Below are 21440 nucleotides of genomic sequence, written 5' to 3' on the forward strand. Positions count from 1 at the left end.
AATCCTCAGAAAGAAAGGTGAAGGAGGGTCTACAGAACACTGATCAGTCCCATCGCAGTAAGGCTGCAGCCCACAGTAGCAAAACAGAGAACAGCAGAGACAATCTTAGAGCACTTGATCTGACCTTCTTCTAGCTGCCAGGAGAAGGAAGTACTTGAAGCTGGTGTTCCCCTGGCTTTAAAGTAAGAGGCTTAGAGTAGAGATCACTTTTTGTCAACATCTGTCTTGCACACTGCATTAATTGGACCCCCTCAAACTGTTAGTGCTTAGAAAATGGGTCACACCAATGAACCATCAACCACATCAACCATCCCTTGATTTGAGATCCTTGCCCTTTAGTTAGAAGAGACGAGATGCACATTTGTGAAATAAATAGAAACATACTTAAAACTAATTGACAAAGGTCCTGCAGGAGTGGTCAGACAAGTGTTACAAGAGAGATGGGCCTTGAAGGATGTTACAGTATTTGGATAAAAGATAGACAGTGCTTCAGGCGGGCAGAAGAATATGGGCATGTGAAACAGGTGTGACAATGGACTGTTTGCAGAAAGAGGGGTGGCAATGAGCAGACCAATTAGAGGAAAGGACTCGGAAAGTTGCAGAAGAAAACGTGGGAGCCAAAGACTGGACTGGGGATTTGGAGGATCACCAACCACACACTGAGGAACACAGTTAGGAGAACAAAACTGTAAGGAATGTGGCATCTCAGAGAGACTGGTCTGGTGGTAGTGCAGCAGGGTAGAGGGAAAGGGAATCAGATCACTGAAGAGGAAGCAAGGATCCAGGTGTGGGGCTGTGAGGCAGGAGCAAGAAACTGGAAGCCTCTAGGAGAGAGAGGGTGGGCATTTGCTCTGCCCACTCACCTCCTCGCCCCAGGCCCTGCCCCAGTAGGGCTCAGCAGTGGCTGTCATCTTCTAGAAACTGGTGGGCATTCCCAATTCCGTAGCACTGGCTTTCTCTGGATTGCCAACCCATAAATTTGCTCACCTCTTTTGTTTTTTTTTAATACTGTGGTGCTAGTAGCATCCAAATGCTGGTAATACTCAGGAGATTCCTCATCTCTTCCTGGTTTCCTTAACCACACCCCTGTGCCTTTCTTGAATGGGCCCTGACTGATAGAAACACCAAAAACATTTTGTTTTGTTTTGTTTTGTTTTCCTCACTCTGTTGCCCTGGGATGGAGTGCTGTGGCATCATAGCTCACGGTAACCTCAGACTCCTAGACTCAAGTGATCCTCTTGTCTTAGCCTCTCAAGTAGCTGGCACTACAGGTGCCCGCCATAATGCCCAGCTATAACCAAGAACATTTTGCAAGAAGAGTAAAGAAGTTATGAATTAGAATGGACCAAAAAAAAAAAAGGAAAGTTGATGAGTATCAGAAAAAAGGATACAGAAATACAGAGAATTAGTCAAGAGTAAAGACTCCAAAAGGACATTCCCTGCCTGGGACGGATCGGATTCCTCTACTTAGTGGCCATGTGACATCAGCTGGGTGTGGTGTTGCTTAACATTTCTAGGCCTGAGTTCCTTCATTGAGAAAATAAGAATAATAATTGCTTTAAGGATTAAATGAGTTAATCTGTATAAAGTACTTAGAATGGTATTAGGCTTAGTGTAGATGCTGTATAAGTGTTTTCCCACTATTACGTGTATAAGAACTCATGTGGGAAACACTGTTTATAAACTAAGGTTGGTGCGCTTTGAGCTCAATGGTGACAGTAAATTACTTAAATGGAAATTTCCAGGAAGCACTCAGAAATAAATACTGGCATTTGGGTAAAGGGAGATGACTAAGCTATAGATAGATACAAAGTAGCCTGTATGAAAAGCGGGGGGTGAAACCTTGGAAATGGATGACCTTCTCCATGGGAAGAATACATCAAAAGAATGGAGTTCCAAGAAATAAGCATTGGAGAAAACCATAGTGAATGAGGAGGAGGAAGATAAGAAGTTTAAAAAAAATGGTAAAAGAGCTGGATTTTGTGGTATTACAAAAAATAAAGGAGCAGGAAGCAATGGAAATGACAAATGCCTTTGAACTTCATAAAGAGGTGACTTGCCTTGGATCTTTAAGAGAAGAAGTTTGAAGAAACAGAGGGAGCAGAAGGAGATATAAGTCTTTTTTTTTTTAACGAGAGGAAGCAGGTACAGCCAAGAGTAGGTCACTCTATGGTTTTTCCTAAGATGGTGTAGACATGGACAAGAAGAAGAAATTAAAAGAGAGAAACACCGGAGATTCTAGAGGCAAAAAAGACGAGTAAGACAGTGAGATGCCTCTGGGAAAATGTAAGAAGCTAGGATTAGAAATCAAATCAGAGATTCTTAGGAAATGAGAAATCCAAATTCCAACTGTTGGCAGGGTTTTCCGACCCTAATTGTGTTCATTTCATTTATAACAGCGCTGGCTATTAAGATTTTAATTATTATGGCCCAGCTGTGAATATGAGCTGATTTAAAAACAAAACAAAACAAAAGAACAACCAACACTCTATCACTTCAAAATAACATTGCAGATAGTACACACAGTCTCTAAAGCAAGACTGGCTGAGTTTATAGCCTCAAACTTTGGCACTTACCATGTTTCCCCGAAAATAAAACATCCTCCAAAAATAAGACCTACTTACAGGTTTCCTTCTGGGTGAAATATAAGGCATCCCCCCGAAAATAAGGCCCCCCAGGCTCTGTCTCAGAATGAAAATTAATTTACCAGTAAACTGGTTGCTAGGGCCGCCCTGACTGGCGTCTAGCAACCAGTGACGTTAGGCGGAGTCCTGATGTCACTGCTGTGTGGAGGCGGAGCACAGGTGGGAGTGAGCGGTGAGCGCGGGGTGGGAGAAAGGAGGAGACTTAGGCAGATGCATGTGGAAGAACAGGAGGATCAAAGCGGATGGGACACAACGAAGGTGGTGAATGCTGGTCTGTCTCTGGTGACACTGCCTGATGCTCACAGCCGCCCTCATGATGACTGAAGGTAGGATTCACAGTTTGTCTGGTTTTTGTTGACAACTACCGTACTACCGTACTGTATACAGGTAATAAATTTCCTTTATTTTCATTTAACAGTAAATGTGTACCGTATTCTTCTTCATGGAAAAATAAGACATCCCCTGAAAATAAGACCTAGTGCATCTTTGGGACCAAAAATTAATATAAGACACTGCCTTATTTTTGGGGAAACAGGGTAGTAGCTACAGGCTCTTGGGAAAATTATCTTTAAAAAATTAATATAAGACACTGCCTTTATTTTCGGGGAAACAGGGTAGTAGCTACGGGCTCTTGAGAAAATTATCTTTCCATGCCTAAATTTTCACATCTCTAAAATGGAGATATTAACGTACAGACCTCAATGGACTGCTGTGAGAAATAATTTGCTCAGAGCAATACCTGGCTTACAGTACAAATTCAATAAATCTTAGTTATTATTATTAACACGTATCCACCTTGTATAATAATTATATCTTAATTCTTTCTCCCCAGGGCGTACTCTGATTTCTCTCAACCCAATGAGAACATTATTATAGGAAGATTCCTTGATAATCATGTCCTGTAATAAAGTACATTCAGATACATGTATAATGCAATTGGAAATCAACACTGTATTTTTCCAAGTCAAATCCCATTTTGCAAATGGAGAAGAGGAGCAAATGTTTCTCTTTTTTTGGAGGAGAGATACAAGAAATGAGGGGGCAAGACTGGATGGAAAAATTGTAGGTAACCCTGTCATAGGAAACAGGAAAATGGGGGAAGTGTGCATGACCATATCCCTAGAAATCTCTCAGCCCAATTTCCCTACACAGGGAAAAATGGACACCAAGTGACCCAGAAATTTCTAAAATCCCCACTGCGTTCCTAAAACTCCTTCTGGGCCCAAGAACCAAAGTCATCCCCATTGATATTTAACCAGAGGACACAATGGCCAGAAGGGGTACCAAATGGCATCTGGGATCAAAAAGGATTTAAATGGTATAGTCAGACTCTGAACTCCTGTCAACCAACTATAAAACCTACCTCATTATTTTATCTTGCAGTAGTGTAGACCCCTATATTTATATTATTGAAAATTTTAGGCTTTCATTTGTCAACTTACAGCAAGGTTTTCTTATACTTCAGCTGTCTTTAGAAAAATTTTCTAGGTTGATTAATTGCATCTTAAACCTGTTACTATTTCTATCTTTCTCTTCCAGCTGAATTCTAATTCCCTTCAAAGTTTGGCTGTTGATGTTGTTGTTGTTGTTTTTGTTTTTTATTTTCCACGATGCCTAACACAATGTAGTAAGAAAATAGATAACATGGCAACCCAAAAAGGGGGTTTAGAGGGATTCAAAAGAGATTAAGCTTCATCCTACTACTGTATAATATACATATCTCTATCAGCCCACAAAAAAAATTGTGCCTTTGTCTTTTTTTTATAGAAAATCTATAGCAACTTCTGAACTAATACTAAATAAGTGTTGCTGAAATTTTCTGATTTGACTAGCATGACAGATCCTTTGTTTTACAACCCTCGAGTGAATCTCTAGCTCCCCCTTATGGAGGATAAAGGCCAGGGTATCTCCAAAGGGTGATTCAGATAGGTAGAGAGCCTATGAGGAAAAAAAACATGAAGCAAAGAACACATGAGGACTAATTTAGTTGACCTACAAAGAGTCAAATGTTATCATGTTAGATAACCGCTGAATGTCATTGAGAATCAGCCTCAATATACAAAACAACAGGAGACAGACTAAGAACAGCTACCTAGCCAACTCCTTTGAGTTGGGAGCATAACAATCCAAATCACATCCATTCCTCTATTTGAAACCCCTCTCCTTTCCTCTGGAAAGACCTATTCCAATCACTTTTGCACAAAGACACCTCCAATGTTTGTTGCAGCTGCCTGAAAGCTAACAGTGGAGCAGAATCTCTACACAGATAATACTCTATCAGAAGGAAATGATCACCTTCCTCCCACCCTACCTTACATCAGATTAGGTGACTATATTTTATTTTTCTCAGTCACCATTAGGTGACTATATTTCATTTTTCTCTTTCCTTGAGAAGTGGGCAGATAAAGCTTCCTCCTTTATCAATACTAACATAATACTGCTATCTTCATTTTTCTTATTTCAGGATTGATTCTGCCCAGAGTGTAAACTCCAGAGTATTAGTAAAGAATTGATGGCTTTATTCATCTCTGAACATACGAGCTAATAAAATATTCTATTTGATTATTCAATGAAAATCCACATATGGGTTTTAGCTTCAAGAACTTTACAACATATTTGGAGAAGACATAGAAATAAATAGATGATGGAAAGAAAGCATGTGCTAAGTGCTAGGGTAGAAGTATCATACTTTTCAGAGTATGAAAGTTGGAAATGGCTTTCTGTAGGAGCACCGAAGCTGAATTGTGAATCTGTGCAGAAAACAGTGGTGGAGACAATGCTCAACAAGGAGCAGCCAACACACTGAGGCACAGGGAACACAGCACATTTAAGGAACAACTAGCATGACTGGAATGTAAAGTAGTAGAAAAGGTCTAGCTAAAGATCATGTCGGAGAGGAAGAAAAGGCGGGAAAAAGAACTCACAGTTCACTGGCAAGGGAAGTCTAACAGATTTTTTAAATGACATTATGAGATCTTCAATTTAGAAAATTAACTCCAGAAAGAAGAATGATATTGAGAAGTGAATGATATTGAGTGAATAACTCAAGACTGGAATGAAAAATAAGAGGCAGCAATAATAAGCCATATAAAAAATAAGAATTCTTGTCTGAGAAGGTATTAGTAGGGATGGAGAAAAAAAAGATGCATTCGAGAAATGATGGAGATAGTGTGAAAAGATCATAGTGACTGAGATGAGGGGGTCAAAATGAAAAAGTCAGAAACAACCTAAATGCCCATCAACTCAGAAATGGATTAACAAACTGTGAAACTGTGAGATACACACACACACACACACACACACGGAATACTATTCAGCCATAAAAAAGATGGTGACTTTACATCTTTTGTATTAAGCTGGATGGAGTTGAAACACATTATTCTTAGTAAAATATCACAAGAATGGAAAAGCAAATATCCAATGTACTCAATAGTAACATGAAGCCAGTAAAGTAGATGGTCTAATTCATACCTACAGAGAAGTATAATGCATTTCAATTTAGGTTGGAGGAGAGGGTAAGAGAAAGGAGAAAGGAGGGGGGAGGTTTGGGGTGCTCCCACTTAATGGGCACAGTTTAGGGGCATATGGCACAACTTTTGCATGCAGGACATGAGAGGGACTCTACCTAACAAATTCAAATACTGAGACCTGGTTGTTTATACCCTCACTTTAACCTGAAATAAAATTTTTCAAAAATGAAAGTGTCAATGATGAGCCACAGGTGTCTGGTTTAAGCAACCGGGTAAATAGTTATACTATTGTGACACAGGGAATACTGTAAGAAGAGTTTAGTTGTGAAATGCATTGACTTTGAGGTTTTTCATACGATGTCTAAGAAGAAATAAATGTACAAACATAAGAATGTGTTTATTACTAAAGATGCAATTTGGGAAGCCATTAGCACATTGGTGGAAACTAAAACCATGAGCGTTAACAAGTTCCTACAAAAAGCTTGTGAATAATAAGATGAGGATAGGAAATCAAGATCAAATTGAACACAAACCAGTCCCCTAGCTCTAGCTGATGTGTACTACTCTACATTAAAAATGTACCCAGAAGAAAGAAGAGCCCTATTCCCTTATCCTCTAAGTTTACTTATTGTTCTGCAGTCTTCCGAAGGTTTTTGAAATTCACTTTAGAATTTGTGTGATTTCATAAAAACTATCTTCTCAAATTTTGAGTTGGTCTAATAAACAATGACTGGGGTGGAGATGAAGATGGGGAAAGCAGATCACCAGATACCAAACACAGCTGGATGGGACTGAAGGATTTGGATGAGGACTGGGGGCAGTTTTACTCAGATGGGGCCACAGGCATAACAAACACCAATATTGACACATTATCAGCCCCAACCCAGACACTATTATTAGGTAGCATGGTAATTCCCACTTGCAAAAATTAATCCTCACAATGTATTAGAAGAAATGAAAGGAAATTAAGAAAACATGTATGGTCAATGAGTATTTTAGAGTAAAAGTCCACATCCTCCTGCAATTTCTCAAACACTCACATAGTCACACTTTCTCTCAGTGTCTTATAACTATTACATGAAGTCACCTGTTGTGATCAATATTGGGTCTTAGTGGGCACTCCTGATCACCATCTTCGGGGTTCTCAGGCCTCTGGAACCTGCCTTTACCCCCTCACCTTCCAGAATGTTCTGTTCACTGATACACTTGAACACGTCACTTGACTGTGTGCAGCCAATGTTTGCCCTGTAGTAATCAAGACTTTTGGGGTTACAAGTGACAGAAACTCAACTCAAACTAGCCCAGGCCAAAGGGAAACAACGATTCCACAAAGCCTGCCTCAGAGCTCTCCCTATCCTCTATTTCTCCTCTGGGCTTTCTCTGTTCCTTCTCTCCACAAAGCAGGAAGCAGCACCAAAATTCACATCTCCCCAGAAAAGATCTAGTCCCATGTTCAACATGCCTGACTGAAATTTTCTGATTGCCCAGCCTAAGAAACATGTCTACCTAACAACCACACATTGTGTTCAGAAAAAAAATGGTATTTCCCAGGGGGGAACAAAACAAAACAGAAAGAACAAAATAACACACACCTATTCTATGCTCTAAGAGAATTCTCTCTCAGTGTTCTAGTTCCCCACAGATCCGCCTGGATGTCTTACCTATCAGGGAAGCTTCTCCTCTTTTAGAGCCTCTTATATTTTTATTCTGCTCAATCACTCCATAATGGTTTCGTCTGCTCTCAGGCTGACAGTCTTAAATCCTCACAAATGAAGGCTACCCATCTTCCACTCACCTAATGAAACCATCAATGAGATAGGAGGTCAGAATTCAGATAAGCAGGGTCCTCAAAAAGAGAGACTGTCTTTACAGCTGGTTTCATCACATAGCTTACTTAGCGCTCCATGCAAAGTGGGAAGGTTGACGAAATCGAAGAAGACAGATCTATCTATCTATGAGCTAATTCTGATTAAAAAAAACAAACCTATTTAGAAACATATGGCAATTTAAGAAAGCAGGAAACCAAAGAACCTGACATTCTTGGAACAACAAATAAAAACTCCTTAAAAGTTAACAAGGCCACGATGAATATGGATACTAACGCGTGAAGCTGGCAGTATTTCGTGATTTGGCTCTGCTGGAAGTTATTATCCCAGAACAGAGCCAAAATGAAAACTTAGTTTGATCTACAGTTCCCAGTTAAAGAAATCTAAAATTAGCCACAGTCTAATCTGGTTACGGAGTATTTCTAATGGACCACTGAGCAGATTGGTGACTCATTTTTGTTCTTTGAATACAAGAAGATATGAGATTGATGATTGGCTAGGAGGCAGATTTAGAAAAAATACTATACCCAAGAACACTTAGCAAAGGTTACATTTGAATATAATTAAGTTAGAAAATGTATTATTCCCACTATTTGATGGCTACCTCTTTGTTATATATTGAAAGTATCCCTTTTAATAATAATTTTTTGTAATTTTAAGTTTCTTGGCTATGTGGCTTCTACTAGAAGAAATAAAATAGCAGAGAACTATTTTCACATTTTCTAATATTCATTCTTGCTACCAATCAACAAAAATTAATTCAAAAGTTAAATGTAATTAATAGTTATGATTCATTTAATGCAGCCCCCCCCCTTTTTTTTTTTGAGACAGAGTCCCACTATGTTGCCCTCAGTAGAGTGCCGTGGTGTCTCAGCTCACCGCAACCTCAAACTCTTGGGCTCAAGCGATTCTCTTGCCTCCGCCTCCCAAGGACCTAGGACTACAGGCACTGGCCACAATGCATGGCTATTTTTTTGTTGCAGTTGTCATTGTTGTTTAGCTGGCCCGGGCCAGTTCGAACCCTCCTGCTTGGGTGTATGTGGCTGGCGCCCCAACCACTGAGCTATGGACACCAAGCCTAATGCATCCTTTTTAAATTAGAAACAAACTTACATTATTTTTCAATATAAGAAATCATATTTCATCATATTAATCATATTAATATATTAATATATTACCACTAGGTGGCTCAAATGGCTAAAACACTAGTTGGATATATGAGCAAAAAAAAAAAAATTAAGGATTTATATCTTTCTTCTGTTCTATGCTTTCTAGGTTAATTTTTTACAAACTGTCACATTATTTATGGTATATCACTATACTAGTACACATGGTAGACAATTATTTTTAATGTAGGTCATCATCATGTATGCCATTTTTATGAAGGAGAAAGATAGACAAAGCAAATGAATTACATTACACTTTGCCATAAACATGTAATAATAAAATAAATTAAAATTTCACCAGTTGACTGAGAACAAAGTATTCAACGAGGTCTAAAGAGCCAAGAGTCTTGAGTTATACTTCATTTTAATGTATCCAGACATTTCTAGAGATTACCTGCTTTATTTTCTGGCAGTTGTAGTTATTTATGTCTCTTAGAGACAAGTGACTTGTGGTCAAGAGTTCTATTTCTCTTGAACTTTGAAAATCAAAGTTCTCTTCCTCAGAGGAAGTTTTGAAATGTGGGACTCTCTGGATACTGCGTCTGCCACATTAAATGGCTTAGGGCTGTCTACTCTGGCTGACACAAATAAAACAAAAGCTAAAAGTGATTGTTTTCTTCCCAACTTTAACAAGCATCTTTTAATTCTATTTGTTCAGGACAGAGTGCCAGAGGTAAAAGAGGGAAGACCTTCCCCCAAGCTGCAAAGTATTAAGCCTGTAGATTCTGTCCAAAAAAATGGAGAACACAATGGTGACCTTGAAATAAACAGGGCCTTGTACATTCTCTAACCAAGAAGAATCAATGCACTCTCCCATTATTCTGAAGATACTTTAACCCTTATATTTTCTTAGTACCTTCCAACAGTTGTTCTATTCTTCTGCTAAAGTTTAGAACCATTGAAATCTTAAAAGAAAATATCTTTCAAGGTGATGGTTTTATCCTTTATCACCAGCAATCAAGTTTTTCACCCTGAAAGTTATTTAATTGGCTCTACCCTGGGGTAGAAGCAAGATCCTATGTAGAAAGAAAAGGATGATTTTTCCAACGCTTGTAACAAACAAGTAACATTTTCCCCCTAGTTGTTATCTTCTGTTAGAGGTACTTCTAAAACACTTTTTTTTTTTTTTTTTTTAGCCATTTAGTATTTATTATTTGGAAGCACATTTAAGAATCTGAGTTTGGCTTAAAAGAAAAGTATTGATTCTCCCTAAGGGAGCCATAGTTCAGTTTCAGCTGCAGTAACAGCAGGTCCTGATATTTTGATATTCATTCAAGCACATGACATTTAGGTTTTATTTGAATATAGAATTGTAAATATAACATGAACTAGTTATCACACAGCTCTTAAATACTAAGATCTAATTAGTTCTCTCCAAGCATAACAAGCATACTTGGTCAATGTTCTCAACAGTTAGCTTTCGAGAAAAGAATAGAGTCTTACCTTCTCAAACTATGGCCATGAATAGTTTCTACTGAGTGACAAAAATAAAAAAAACTCAAAGTGATATAAACAATAAAGAGATGTAATAGTTCTCATGACTGAATGCTAGAGCTAGGGTTAATTTCAGAATTGGTCAATTGCTCACCGATGTCATTCAAGACCACGTTTACTTCTACATGTATCTACCCTTGGCAACCAACGTCAACTTCAATTTCAGTGGTCCTATTGTGACTATCCAATAAGGCTCTGCTTTATTCATATCTAAGACTAGAGAAAGAAGATGGTTTCCAAGTTTTTACAAAAGAGAGAGGATAATTTTTTCCCCAGCAAACGTGGTCTTCAGGCTCACTGCCCATCCCTGATGTAATCCCCCTGTCCAGGGAATGGACCTCACAGGGTGCATGCCCCAACTTGGTAGTAGCCAGGAATGAAATCAGCTCCCCCCAGCAAAGGGGCTGTATATGGGAGGTATAAATATTGTGCAAAAATCAGGGCTGCCCCTAAAGGAAAATGGAAAAGACACTAGTTACAGGGTAAGGTTGATGATTAATACACACACCTGACTATGCATAGAAACCGCTGGCACCAAACTGCCTGATTTTTGAATCCAGGTTCCCCCACTTTTTAGCTGTATGACCTTGGGCAAGGCACTTGTCCTCTAGTCAAGTAAGAAGTGGGTCAATGATTTGCTTAATTTCTTCTATCACATGGTTATATTTCTAAAATCTTCGGCATGAAGTCAAGCATTTATTACACTCTTCCTGTGTGTGAGGCATGTGGAAAGAATTGGAGAGAACACGAAAGTGAGAAAAATGATGTTCTACTTTGAAAGAGCAGGCAATTCAGGAGAGGGAATTAGAGCTCAGAGATGGTGGTAAAAGACAGATGGGATAAATTACATAAAAATACGTGTTTCCTAAAATGACATTTTCCCCTAATTAAATATTCTTTAATAGCAAGCACATTTCGTAGTATTTTTCACATCCAAATGAAGTTGCTATAATTTGTCTGGATAGCCATTTATTAATGATAAACGACATTAATAATTAACAAACAGAATAAAATTACCAAAGAAAAGCAACCAACCAAATTTCAACTATAAAGTTTGCAAAATATAGTATCATCCTGCTGCATATCTATTTGAAGGGCCAAAATCCAGATGTAGATCAATAGAAACTTTTATTCATTGCCGGGGAGAAGCAAAATGGTGCAGAGATGTGATGGCAGCTTCTCACAAAACTGAACATACTCTTCCCATGTGATCCGGCAATCTCAAGCCTTGGAATTTACCCAAACGTATGGCCACACAAAGATCTGCACATGGATGGTTATAGGAGTTTGATTCACATTTGCTAAAAAACTAAAAATAAAATAAAAATTCCTTGGGAGCAGAGGGACTTTACGTGACAAATGCAAACATTGTAACCTGGTTGTTTGTACCCTCACCTTAACCTGAAATTTAAATAAATTAAATAAAAAATAAAAACTTGGAAGCAACCAAGAGGTCTTCAGTAAAACAGGTAAGTGGACTGAAATGAACTGTGATACACTGAAATAATGGAATATTATTCCATGCTAAAACAGAAGGAGCCATCAGACCAGTAAAGGATCTAGAGGAGATGCTGGGTACAGTGGCTCACGCCTGTAATTCTAGCACACTGGGAGGCCACGGCAGGTGGACTGCCTGAGCTCACAGGTTTGAGACCAGCCTGAACAAGAGCAAGAGACGCCCCCACTCTAAAAATAGCCAGGCGTTTTGGCAGACACCTGTAATCCCAGCTACTCGGGAGGGTGAGGCAAGAGAGTCGCTTGAGCCCAGGAGTTGAGGTTGCTGTGAGCTATGACACCACAGCACTCTACCCAGGGCAACATAGTGAGACTCTGTCTCAAAAAAAAAAAGAGAGGGAGAGAGAGAGAGGGGAATGAATAAACAAGCTTTGCTAAATCCCCCCACCCCAGTTTATGACAATTAGATCACACCCTTTGTCTTCTTAATTATCTCCATGACTATCCACTCTCCATCAGACCTGACATAAAAAAAACACTCAGGTTAAATTTTTTTTTTTTGGGGGGGGGTCTTCATTTCCTTATGAAGCCCCTCTACACCATCACATAAAACTTACATTAAATAAATGTGTATACTTTTCTCTTATTAATTTTCCCTCTTGTTATAGGGGCTTCAGCCATGAACTCAGGATAGGTGATGAAAAGATAGTTTCCCTGCCCTACAGCATAAATAAAATTCCCAGGGTAGAGGCAGAGGAAATGTCACAAGCACCTACGGTCTTTAAAATGGAATTGTGGCAATGAAGCTAATGGACGTTTCTGCTAATGGCCACACTGTGTGACCCCAGAGGACAGAGCCCTGTTTTTGCCTGTCCTTGTCCCCATGTCTGCTTCAGATTGGTGCCTTAATAAATGTATGCTGAGCTGCGTTTAATTTTTCCAGAAGGCTTGTAAGCCAACCCAGATTTGATGTGATTAAGAAAACAATGATGTGAAAATTATAAACCATGGACAGAGGTGGAGACAACAACAACTACAATATTATCTAAAGAGAAGGGAGCAACTGGGCAGGTTTACTAAAACCTGGAAGCACGGCGGGGCACAGAGGCTCATACCTGTAATCCCAGCACTCTGGGAGGCCAAGGCAGGTAGATCTCTTGGGCTCAGGAGTTTGAGACCAGCCTAAGCAATAGTGAAATCTCGTATCTACTAAAAATAGAAAAAGTAGCTGGGCATTGTGGCAGGTGCCTGTAATCCCAGCTGTTTGGGAGGCTGAGGCAAGAGGATTGCTTGAGCCCAAGAGTTTGAGGTTGCCGTAAGCTATGACATCTCAGCACTCTATCCAAAGCGATGGGGTGAGACTCTGTCTCAAAAAACAAAACAAAACAAAACAAAAACCTGCAAGTGGTGGAATCCACTTTTTTCCCCATAAGAAAAGTCCAAAGCATTTGAGGAACAACAGTGCTGGAAAAGAGCATTCAGATCACTCTGACTCAACCCCTTTATTTCACAGTTGCAAAGAGAGGTCTGTAGCAGGAAGCAACTTACCTGCATCCTCTCAGCAGTTAGTGGCAAAAGTGAGACACTGAATGATTTCTCCCCCCAGGACGGGTCTCATCTATCGCATATGACGGCAGCTACTTCACCCATCCCTGCAGGTCTGGAATAGACCTGGCTTCTCAGAAGAGAGGGCACCATCTCAGAGTTATGTCAAAATTTCTTTTTTTTTTTTGAGACAGAGACTCACTATGTCACCCTCAGTAGAGTGTCATGGCATCACAGCTCACAGTAGCCTCAAATTCTTGGGCTTAAGCGATTCTCTTGCTTCAGCCTCCCAAGTAGCTGGGACTACAGGCGTCCTCCACAACACAAGGCTATTTTTTTAATTATTATAGTTGTCATTGTTGTTTAGCAGGCCCGGGCTGGGCTCGAATCCTCCAGACCCAGTGTATGTGGCTGGCACCATAACCACTGAGCTACAGGCACCGAGCCTCAAAATTTCACTGGATCATTTCCAGGGCTGAGGTTGCAGGTTCGCCATCCAGAGTGAGTTAGGAACAAGGACGGGCAAGGCTGTTCCTGCTCACATGTTGCCCTGACACCCTGACAGGTGGGAGATCTGTGTCACAGTGCAGGGTTCCTGCCAAGGATGGCCCATGAAGTGGCCCAATTCTTTAAAATTCTTTCTTTAGGTCTTTTGAAGATTCTTGGCCTCAAAGTTTCTGCAAGACCTAGATTACTAGAAACACCTTGGTGATATGGTATTAGTCCAAATCAGGAGCTGGCACACAGAGAGATGATGTTGCCATGCAAATGCATAAACCCCAGAATCCCAGAGTGAGGCAGAGGTGGCATTCAGGGGAAATTAGTAATCCTATCAAATTGCCTGGTCACGTGGCTTTCTCACGTGCTGTTCAAAGGTATATGTCAAATGCCTATAAAGTTGTGCACCAAATACCAAAGTTGTACACCCTACAAGGTGGTGTTTCATAGATGCTACAGCAAGTAAATGAGTAGCTTCCATCCCTGTACTAAATCGACCACTCAATCCTCCATTGATAAGCTATTCATCAAATGACTCAGATTTCAAGCCCTGGACTTAAAGACGGGTGCAAAAATGAATCAGAAGCAATCCTTCCCTCCTGGAGCTACAATTCCTGGCAGGGTCACAGAGAAGAAAACAAATTACTATGATCAAGGTGGAAAGTGCCCTCCTGGAAGTAGGACTACAGGGTCGAGGGGGAATAGAGGAGTGAGGGAATCCTCTTTGCCAGGCCGGGTGTTCATTTAATTAGAGTTCTAGTGCCAAAGGCTCCCTGGTGCTTCATTTCATAAATTAACAGTCACACGATTTTCTCTCTTTAATGGCAAAACTCCCAGTGTTAACTCCAAATTTCCCCAGTTGGTACTTAATGCAACTTACAGAATTAAACCTCGCCCCTGCCTACCACATCTTCTAGCCCTTTAACCTAGTAAGAACCTTAGTTTATCTTTTTTAGCTATAAGAAAAGGCCCTTGAACATTAGCAAAGTTACACATTACAGTCTGAAATAAATAGGTTTCCTTATATGGTCAGGCAACTTGAACTACTTAAAACTCAATGGTTTTCCAGTGAACAGAGGAACTTTTAAAGGTAGCAATCGATATTTCTTTCAAATTAGAGAATTTCAGAACAAAAGGGGAACTTGGCGATAACTTAGACCAACTTTTAAACCAACTTTTCTACTTAATACCAAAGGAAAAAAAAAAAGAAAGAAATGGAATGAAGTAAGCAGGCTCATAAAATCAGTATGAGAAGATACTTGCCAAGTAAAGTAATTGTTGACAGAAGTCACAGCCACTTCCCCCTAGTCACTGACGATTCTAGACCCAGATCACCATCTCTCTCTGACACTATTACTGACATAACGCTTGGGAATTTTGATACCAAGACGATACATTCAACTCGTTAGCCTGCAGATCTTGACTCATCACAGTAAGGATTTTGTCCTCCAACTCATCTCAGCTACCCATCTCCAGAGTTAAACACTAAGCCTGGTCATTACCAACAAGGGCATCACCTCCAAATACCCAGCTTGCTCCCCCCATACTCCAGTTCCAACAACATTTGGCCCTGCTGGCTGCTCCTTTTTCCTGTCCATTCCCCCTGCCCCCAGCTTACATCCTGACTTCCTTCATACTCAGCTCAAATCTCATGATCAACATCATAAGCATTCCTTTGCGACACCCTCAATTCCAATCCCACCTCTCCTTTAACTCACAAAACTCCAGTCTTGGCCAAATCTGACATTCTCTACCCACTCTTCACCTGCACCTGTGTAACTAAATATGGCTACAAGAAAGCACAGCCATGCTCTCTTTAGAATCATGACCACAAACAACAGGCTGGCTCTTGGTATCACCTGCCAATCCTCGGGAACTTTCACCAAGTCTGCCATTCTAAACCACTATAACACACCATCTTCTCTCTTCTCAAACTTCCCAAACCCTTTCTCTGTTCAAGATTAGTTAATCACTTCTTATTTCAATTAGGAAAAAATCAAAAGAATATCTCTAGTAATAGATTTACTGTTTGCATCTGTTGCCATAAACTTTGTCTTCTTTTTTATGACAATGAACTTGTCTTTCTGCATGAGGTCCCACCTCCTCTATTCAACCATTTCAGTTGTGAAAATATCCCCTTTCTTTCTCTCTTCTGCATCATCAACTTTTCTCCCTCTACTGAGTCATTTCTCGCAAAATTTATCCATGCTTCCTTCTTTAAAATATCACTGTTTTATTGACCTCATGTTCCCCTCTAAGTACTGCCCCATTTCTCTGCTTTTCAAAGTCACCTGTTACCTCCCCATTGCCAAATCCAAGGACCAAGTGTCACTCCGACTCTTAGGTATCAGTAGGACTCAACTGTTCCTTCCTTTGTAAAATAGTTCTTCTCTTGCCTTCTAGTTAACATTCCCTTGCTCTCGTCCTTCATCTCTGGGTACTCAATCTCTGCCATGGATCCTGTCCATCTTGTCAGTTTATAAATGTAAAATCCCAGAGTTTGGTTCTTAAACCTCTTCTCTCCATACCATTTCTTTGATAGTCTTAGTCTATTAGATTTGGGGAAGACTAGAATGCGATACTCCAAAATATGCCTCTTTGGGGCTGGGCGCTGTGGCTCATACCTGTAACCCCAGCACTGTGGAAGGCCAAGGCAGGTGGATTGATTGAGCTCAGGAGTTCAAGACCAGCCTGAGTATGAGTGAGCCAGCCTTGTGGCAGGTGCCTGTGGTCCCAGCTACTTGGGAGGCTGAGGGAAGAGAATCACTTGAACCCAAGAGTTTGAGGTTGCTGTGAGCTGTGACACCATGCACTCTACCGAAGGTGACAAAGTAAGAGTCTGTCTCAAAAAAACAAACAAACAAAAGTATATGTATATATGCCTCTTTGGCAAAAGATTGCTGAGCTAAAGGCTTAAAGACAGGACAGCTCTCTGCCCTCCTTTGCCTGCCTTTAAGCATGATATAGATTTACAAAGACAAAAGATATCCTGTGCCATCCCCTTCTACCAGGGAGAGCACTGCAGACAGTTTTAGATCCCATGGGCCTGAAGATGGCACCAGAGGAAGCCACATGAACACATTTTACTAACTGGCCTTTATCTGCCATTTATCTGCCTTCCCACAAGTTACCACCTGCAGAGACTCAAAGTCCTTTTCCTCTGTCTTGCCACATCTCTCAAAATTTACTGTCCTTTGTTCAAGATGCTATCTAAGCTCTTTGGGACTTACTCATTCCCTGGGCCTCTCCCATGTGTATAGGAAATACACAGGTTAATAAACTCCTGTTTGTTTTTCTCTGGCTATTCTGTCTTTTGTTTCAGGAATCCATTCCAACTGAGACCTCAGGAGAGCTGAGGGGACACATCCTTTTCCTTCCCTACTGCATTAAATACCACTTGATTACTAATGATTCATTAATTGCTAAATTTAGTCCAGTCCTGAATCCCAGGCACACACTTCCAACCTACATTTCTTCTTGAAGGTTACCTTAAGCCACCCCAAGCAGGATTTTAACCTCTTCCCCCAAATAAATCTGTAATTCTCCCCCTTTTCTTCCCCATCTCAGTAAATGCTAACTTTGTTTGTCCAGTTGTTTGGGCAAACCAGAAGAATCAGTCTTGATTTATTTCTCTCTCTCACTACAGTTCACATCCAATCTATAAGTAAATCTTGTTTCCTCTACTTTTAAAACACCTCCAGAATGAATCCCATTGCCTTTATCTACCACCTTGAACTCTAACAGTAGCCTTTTAACTGCTCTTCTGTTTCTACTTTGGCCTCCCTGCAATTTATTTTCCACAGAAAAAACAGACTGAGCCATTTAGAATGTAAGTTGAATTATGTCACTCCTCTGGTTAAACCCTTTCAATGGCTTCCTGTATCCTTCAAAGCAAAATTGAAAGTTGTTATAATGAGCTCCAAGCCCCAACATGATCTGGTTCCCAACCAATTCTCTGACTTCATCACCTGCATTGATCTCACTCTCTCACTTTGATTTCTCAAAGCCCTCCCCCCCCCCCCCCCCCGTGTTCTTCAGATTAACCAAGCACACTCCTATTTCAAGGCTCTTATTTTTTTTCTCTTGCCTGGACAGCCCTTGCCCCATATACCCATAGAGCAGGCTTCCTCCTTTCCTTCAGGTCCCAGCTTGAAAGTCAGCTTTTCAGAGTAGCTTCCTGGGACCTCCCACCTTCTGCTGGGACTATTATCTCTTAGAATTCAGGAGAGGAAAGGCCCAGCTGGCAGGTTCTCACTTGCAGCTCTTCATGCAGTTGGAGTCAGGTGGTGGCTGAGGCTGGAGTCAGCTGAAGCCTTCTTTATTCAGACATCTGGTGTCCCTCCTGGGACTAACTCCACCTTACTCACAATTCAGTGGTTTCAGAGGAGTCGGCCTTCTTGCACGGTGACTGGTTTGGCACAGAGCAAGCATTCTATTTCAAAAAAGAAGTGGAAGCCCCCAGTCGTAAGGCCTGGGCTCAGAAATTAATACAGTGTCATTTCTGGTACACCCTATGGATCTATGCAGTCACAGTATATTCCCCCCTCCACACACACACACTTCCCATAGCCAAGAGACTTAAGAAGAAGACATCAATCCCATTTTTCAATAGAAGGAGTATCAAAGAACTTCCAGCCCTGTGGTAGGCAGCCTCCAAAATGGCCCTCTGTGACCCTGATCTCCCAGCATGGATGGTCTTGTGCCAACTCCTACTCTAAGCCTAACTGGCTTGTGTAACCAATAGCAGACTGTGTGATCTGGGGGGACAGGTGGCAAAGAAACATGGGCTCTCTGGGATCACCTTCTCTGAGGACAGCCAGCTGCCATGCCATAAAGATGCTCAAAGAGTTCTGTGGAGAGGTCCACATAGCAAGGAACTGTGACCTCCTGTCAGCAGCCAGCACCAACTTGCCAGCCTTGTGAGGGAGCCAACTCCAGACCTGCTCAAACTTTCAGATGGCTGGAACCTCAGCCAACAGCTTCGCTGCACACTCTCAGAGGCTCCGAGCAGGAACCACCCAGCTAATGTGCCCTGAAATTCCTAACCCACAGAAGCTACACGAGATAATCAACATTTGTTGTTGTTCCAATTTTTATATAGTAATAATTTACTAATATGCTATCTAAAACAGCCTCCCTTATCTCACCCCTAGGACTCTCAATCTCTCTTCCCTAGTTTATTTTTCTCTATTGCATTTATCACATGACATAGTATATATTTTATTTGTTGGTCTCCCTTCCCTTCCAGGATATAAACTTCTAAAGGAAAGGGCTTCTGCCTTGTTTTTCCCCTGCTGTATTCTCAGTGCCTACAACTGCATCTGGTACATAGTAAACACTCAGTTAATATTTATGAAATAAATGAACTGTATTATTTATTTTCTTTACTAACAACACACACTTATTACTACTAATTGAGACAGCATATTACTGCCCTCTTGGTTTTCTATAATATTCATTTATTCAGCAAATAGTAATACCTACTCAATACAATTATGATCATAGCTACTATTTCTTCTGGAGGGCTTGCCATGACAGCAAGTCTAGGATACAACACTGCTCACAACAGCCACGGGATGGCTATCATCAGGTGTTAGATGCTACATTGAGCTCTCCATGAGACATCCAAGTGGAACTGTCAAGTGGGCAGCTGTATAAATGAGCCTGGAGATAAGGGCAGAGATCCAGGGTGCGGAAATAAATATGGCAGTTGTGAGATTCTACAAGGTACTGAATAAAGCTGTGGGACTGCATGAGATCTCCTAGCTGGGGCCATGATTTGCTATAAGAAATATCTGATGGGGAATCACTGAGGCACTAGCAACCTGAAGAAGTAGGAAAGATGAGCAAATGAGACTGACAAGAACCAGCCAACCAGGTAGGAAGAAAACATAACGCCTATGGGGTCCTGGATACAGGGGAAGACTGTATTTCAAGGAGAAAGTGATCCACTGTGTCAAATGCTCTGAGGACAGAGGACTGCCCATCACACTGGCAAGGCAAAGGCTTTCTAGCAGGTTGCTGGGGGAAGACGGTGACAGCATGTTTATTTGCTGAAAGTACTAATATAATGGAGAAGAATAATTTGATGATTCAGAGGGAGGTAGATAGATGCTGGACCTATGTCTCTTGGTAGGTTAAGAAAAGAAGGGATCTGCTACTATATACCCATGGTAGGGGCTACCCTGAGATAGGAACAAGGATGGTTCTGCAGGTTCAAGAGGGAAAGAAGACTGCATAGATTCAGCCAGTGGGGACCATTGCAAAGTGTCTTCTATCAGCTTCTATTCCCCCAGTAAGATGCAAAGAAAAGTTACCAGCTGAGAATGAGAAGAGGTTGGGAGTCTACAGAGAAAAGGAGAAAGTATTGAAGAAACTTTTATGAGAGTTGGGAAGGAAACAGACTAGGTAATGACTGTAGTTATGACCTGAGCTCAACACTTCGCATGCAGTCCATGAACTTAACATGAGTATGGTTTTCTCAAGCCACGTCCAGCTGTAAAGGGTGAAGAGCTGAACTTTCTACGAGGTGAGTTTTGCCAAGGGTGAGAGCAATACAATGACAATGTGTATGGTAGGCCAGGCGTTTCCGCCACACGGAGAGGGACAGAGGGAAGGTGGTATTTGAGGTCCCAATGGAGTAGGAAAATTGTGGGAGTTAGAATCCTGCAGACAATGAGTTAGAAAGGAAGAAGATGGCTGGGTGGATGCCGTCGTTCACATCTGCAATCCTGGCACTCTAGAAGGCCAAGGAAGGAAGACCCTGTGAGCTTAGGAGTTTGAGCCCAGCCTGAGCAAGAGGGAGACCCTATCTCTACTGAAAATAGAAAAAATAATCCAGGTGTTGTGTATGGTCCCAGCTCATTGGAAGGCTGAGGCAGGAGGATGGCTTGAGCGCAGGTGTTTGAAGGTTGCACAGCTCTCTAGCCTGAGCAACAGAGAAAGACTCAGTCTGAAAAAAAAAAAAAAAGGGAGGTGGAGCAAGATGGCGGCCAAGTAATAGCTTCCCTGCAACTGGGCACAGTGAGTCTGGGAAGATAAGACTCCAGGCATCTCTGGCTGGTGGGATCTGCCTATAATCATCCCTTTGAGGATACTGGGAGTCAGCAAGGGACTTCTGGACTCCAAGAGGAGGACAAAAAGAGTGGAAAACTGACAAGTGGTTGTGTGTGTTCTATCGACCTAATCCCGCCGGCAACCGTTAAGTACAAGCAGCAGTGAGACTGCAAACTGGAAAGGCCTTACCTGTGAACTGTTTTGGTGTTTTTGGACTTGGCACTCATTTGAACTGCCTTGGGGAGAGCTTGAGCAGGAGTGCAGAGAACTTTGGGCATTATCTAG

The sequence above is a fragment of the Nycticebus coucang genome, chromosome 20 (genome assembly GCF_027406575.1).
Source record: "Nycticebus coucang isolate mNycCou1 chromosome 20, mNycCou1.pri, whole genome shotgun sequence".
Classification (NCBI taxonomy): domain Eukaryota; kingdom Metazoa; phylum Chordata; class Mammalia; order Primates; family Lorisidae; genus Nycticebus; species Nycticebus coucang.